The 5428-nt window shown below is 41.7% G+C and overlaps 1 pseudogene; it reads right to left on the bottom strand.

The window, feature by feature from the left end:
• Positions 1 to 2556: 2556 nt before the first annotated feature.
• On the bottom strand, positions 2557 to 4967 carry LOC119279198 (annotated as a pseudogene).
• Between the last annotated feature and the right edge of the window lie 461 nt (positions 4968 to 5428).

Raw genomic sequence — 5428 nt, 5'->3', positions numbered from 1 at the left:
ACCCGCCTCGCCGCCGTCTTCCCCGACCTCGCCTCGCAGCCGTCTCCCCCGACCCCGCCTCGCCGCGCCTCGGTGCCGCTGTCTCCCCCGACCCCATCTCTCTCCCCGCCCTTTGTAAGCACTCTCCCCTTCCGATCCCTCTTGTTTGCTTAGTATGAACCCTAGCTATTTAGTGCTAGTTAGTATGAACCCTAGGCTATTTTTAGTGCTAGTTAGTTAATTAGGGCAGTAGTTCCTAGGTACTAATTAGTTAGTAAGAGTGTAGATTCACTCATTTTGCTTTTTAGAATTTGTCTTTTTAGAATTTGTCTTTTTAGAATTTCAAATAGACTACCACATATGGATGTATATAGACATAGTTTAGAGTGTAGATTCACTCATTTTGCTTTGTATGTAGTCACTTGTTAAAATCTATAGAAAGACAAATATTTAGGAACGGAGGGAATAGGTACTAATTAGCTAGGTACTAGTTTATTTTTATTTATAGTAAGTTTATTTTCAGTAAGAACTAATTGAATTAATAGAACTAGTTAGTAAGAACTTGTTGCTATTTTTTTAGTTAAAGCAATTTTTCCCGCATCGACGTGGACGATGCCTATCCCGCATCCTCGTCGTCGAGTCGGTGGAGGACGACACCTGCTTGACAAGATGGGCCATGTCCGGGACTGGGCTCCGCCGGGGTGGTACTGGGAGGCGCATGTTGGTGAGGAGCCAGCCTGTCATTGACCAGAACCTTCTTTGGTGGCGGTCGCGTGGGCTAGTGACGGTCCAGAGGCTCGAGGACCCCGCGGAGGTGGTGCGTCACCGTGTCAGTGAGGAGGACGCGCACGTCCGTCGCTACTTGTTTGTGTTGGAGCACAGGTTCTCCAATACCTGACAGGTTCTCCAGGGATCTCACTGGAGCTATGATCCCGTGATGGTTCCTTCTCTGTGGGTGTCCACCGCCCGCGTCGATACCCGTCGTGTGCTAGGGTTTTAGTTGTATTAGTGATGTTATATGTATGAAACTATTCGGGATGTATTAGTGATAATATTCGACGATGTACGAACACGCATGATATGATTTACTTTTGCTTATTCAATGCATGCTAATTTGAGTCCTATAAGATATTTTGAAATGTATATCTTGTGTTGCTCAAATAGCATATGTGCTTGCCCAAGTGGCCGGTCATGTTTGCAGGTTACACCTCCGAGTGGCCTATGTTTTGCCGGAGTGTTGATTCATTTCCGTTCCGGTAAATTTCAGGCGCTCGATATGTCCTATCTTAGCAAAGGCCATGCCGGATTTTTTCGTGAATTTTGGCATGACTTGTGCCAGAATATGTAGGAAATATCGAGTGTCCCGGATTTGTGTGTTGAGTATCCTGGTAGTTGTCTTCGATCGATTTTAAATTAATGTTTTAACTACAAACATCGGAATGTCTGACGACGAAAAGGATTTCGGTATTTGCAAATACTGCGAAGATGAGCGCGGCCTGTGCGACGGAATCCTCTTAGATGATGATAGGCGCTTCAGCATCAAGCTGGACGAGAACTTCGAAGTGGATACAGTAAGTCACAACGACAAGTCTTTTTTCGTAATTAAGCATGACATATGCTTCATTTGCTTCAACTTATAATTTGTTTTTACTATTCTACTAGCGTATCCCCTGCCATGCAAGAGTTTTTGTATTGGATAAGATATGTTGCAGTCGTACTATGGAGGTAAAGAAATTTTACTTGAAGACCGAGCATGGTTATATTTTCTACACAAAATTCAGCTGCTTCCACGGTCAATTTATCTACTCTTACTAAGAATATTTGGTGTTTGTTAATACTCCCTCCGTCCCAAAATTCTTGTCTTAGAATCGTCTAGATACGGATGTATCTAATACTAAAACGTGACTTGATACATTCGTATTTAGACAAATCTAAAACAAGAATTTTGAGACGGAGGGAGTATGTCCCTAGGAGCAATACGATGATCTGTTGATTTTAAATGCTAGGTTCATGGATATGATACTTCAATCTTGAAGTGCATTTTTTTCAATGTTTAGCTTCACACTGATGCATCCATCCAATTCAGATTACTGAATTTTGTTGGGTCGTCAGGTCGTAAGTCGTAACTAGAATATAGCCTGAACAACGTTTATTACGGTTTGGAGGCCTAGCTGTCGCTTGTGTGTATGAATCTTGGTAGCTGTCTGCCCCAAACTTATACTCCCTCCATACAGAAATACTTGTCATCAAAATGGATAAAAGATGATGTATCTAGATGTATTTTAGTTCTATTTTAATGACAAGTATTTTCGGACGGAGGGAGTACGAGTTAGGTGCCTTTCGAAAGTCAGAAACACAAACACATGAATCACCCAAACTGCTTTTATTTGGTAATTCGTGTTTTGACTCGTAGCAAGTACAATAATCTTGAACAGCCATTCTGAGAGACACAATCGTCTGAAAATTCACATTTCTTATACACACGGTTCACACACTAGAAGATCTTAATGGTAAATGCAGTGGTAATTCGAATTTACATTTATCCACTTCATCCTACTTTTGGGCTATGCAGACATCTTATGAGTAATCATAACTTGTGTGAGACGACTAATGTGACGGGATTGAGGGACAGGAAAGGAAGGGTTTCGGTGGCATCTCCAATTCGTTGATGCTCTTTTCCAACATATCAATCACCTTGCTCATCGTAGGACGGTTTTCGGGGTTAGTTTGTATGCACCACAGCCCAACTAAAGCCATCTTTCTCATGGTCTCTTCAAGGTCGCAGATGACTTCACAACTTTGTACATGTTCTGCTATATTGTCATAAATCCAGTTTGGGAAATAAGCATTGCTTGAGCTCTCTATATTATCTTTTTCTCCGTTTTTACGCCCCCCTACCATTTCCAGCAGCATCATTCCATAGCTATAAACATCTGACTTTGTCGAAACGACACCAAAACCTCTAGAGAATACTTCTGGAGCAATGAATCCAATGGTACCTCTTGCTTCGGCGACTGAGAGGATGCTATCCTTGAGGTGACACAGTTTCGCTAAACCGAAATCTGCAATTTTGGGACAAAAATCTTGATCTAGAAGTATATTCTGAGGCTTGATGTCAAAATGGATGATGCGGGTACTACATCCTTGATGCAAATATTCCAATCCCCGTGCGATGCCAAGTGCTATTTGCTGTAACTTGTCCCATCCAATAACTAAATCCGAATTCTCTATGTAAATGTACTTTTCCAGTGAACCATTAGCCATATACTCATAAACAAGGGCTCTCTTAGCTCCTTCCAAGCAAAAACCGAGCAGACCGACGATGTTAATATGGGATGTCCTACCAATGCTAATTGCCTCATTTAGGAACTCCTCTCCATTGCCTTTGGAAACTTTTAGGAGCTTCACAGCAACCACGCAGCCATCTTGTAGGCTGCCCCTGAATACCGTGCCATATCCACCTTCTCCAAGTTTATCCTTGAAAGAGCTAGTAATTTGTTTCAGCTCTGAGTATTTGTACCTTTTCGGAGCCAAAGATCCATACCTCCTTAGCATTTCTTCCGTGCTTGATTTATTACCAGTCTGCTTCGGGAGGATGAAAAGACTAATCTTTTGCTTCTGTCGGTGCACCCCCCAAACTAGACATGTTAGCAAGCTAATTGTGGCAGCCAGAGAAACTGTAAAAAAATGAAAAGTGAGCATCATTTAGTAAAGTTGATAGTACATCACTACATCGGTATATGTATGAGACTGTGTAAGCTATTTCCTTTTTAATACAGCCATTTAGGAATCTTTCAGTTTGACGTCCTTAAATTAGAAATTTTCATAATTCGGTTAATTTTAGACATAGCAGTTCGCCTTTAGATAGCATTGTTGTATGGAAGTTTGTGATGAAGTATCATGTATTTTCTGAGCAGAAGCAATGATAGACATACCTAGCAAAATCAACTTCTTGTTGTGCCTACCATCTGCAGAGAAATTATTATGGTTAGTCAATGTAAGTATCAATCACAAAATAAAATAAAAAACATAAAAATGAACCATTGCAATATAGAATAATTGTGTGAAGCATGTGTAGTTAAATGATTAAGACGATTCCAATATGGTTGGCACTTCATTTCATTTCCTAATTTCGTCACTTGGCGAACATTGATTCATTACAGATCATATATGGTGAAAACAAACAGATGGAATCCAGCATATAGCATACTCTGTGCAACAAATAAACCTCGTCCACAACTGGCATCTTTCAATACCTATATCTTTATGCATCGGAATTATGTAAAGGCTATTATTTTATTTGCATTGCATATTTGCATGTATATGACTATGTGTCAGCAAATAAAGTACACGAAGTGATACTACTAGCTGCTAATCGTACCTTCTCTTGAAAACTGATCAGGTACCGCCGGCCATGATAAAAGAAAACCATCCCTGATTAATTGTTCATAGTCACCTGCATTCGCCGTCTTTGCTGATGCCCCCAGTACTGGCACGAGGGTGGTCTTGCAACCCTCTATGAAGTACTCTGCATAGTCATGAGAAGCATTGTAGGGCCCTCGGCCGAGATGAACAAATGAGTTGTTGCCACAATGCATGGGCACAAGTCCATGTCGCAGCTGCGTCACCACCGGGTTACCGATGCAATCATAGAAGAAGAGCAGACCTCGGTTGGCATGGCTGATATTGAATGGCAGAAAGCCGATTTTGACGGATGTATTGGTGATCGGAACTTGGCAGCGGTTGAAGTCCTCCATTTTGTTAATATCAGCAGCGAGGAAGGTGTGGTTCCTGTAGAAGATATTTTGGATTCCAAACCCATCGTGGATGGTGCTCCTCAGGAACGGGCTATTTTTATAGCAGTAAACCTGATAGTCTACTAAACCACATGGCCTCTCCAGTTCTTGCTCTTGGACAAGCCAGAATGGATCCGAGATAATCAAGTTGCCACATGTCTTGGTACCGCAGCTTGCTGTTTCTTGCGCCATGCTCATTGTTGAGTCTTGTACAGAAGATGCTAAGATCCATAAGAGTAGAAGGCTTTGGAACATGACAAATTGTTTCAGTATATGGAGGAACAGACGAGATGGTTCAGTAGAAAGGTAGGTTGCATAGTTGCCTTGTGTTTTACTCTAGTTTTAAACTGAGTATGAACACAGGTTGCTATCTTGTTGACTCAGTCTAGACTGCGCGTGAGCAATTTGGTCACTGGATGAGACTGGTCAATTAACGGGAACGAAGAATTGGAAAGGTGTTCTTGTGACCTGGTAACAGTCATTCATCTACTGGATGGTATTTGTCGCCCTAACTACGCAGAAATTCTCTTGAAGCCACTAGGAAATTCTATTAGCATTGGTATTTACAGTGATACACGCACAAGTTGTCAAAACTAGCTCCTTTCCTGGGCAAGTGCCCAGCGATAGCAGCTGCAGTATCGCTTTAAGTTGTT

Source organism: Triticum dicoccoides, chromosome 3B, assembly GCF_002162155.2.
Source record: "Triticum dicoccoides isolate Atlit2015 ecotype Zavitan chromosome 3B, WEW_v2.0, whole genome shotgun sequence".
Taxonomy (NCBI): Eukaryota; Viridiplantae; Streptophyta; class Magnoliopsida; order Poales; family Poaceae; genus Triticum; species Triticum dicoccoides.
This window is presented reverse-complemented; position numbering and strand designations above follow the sequence as displayed.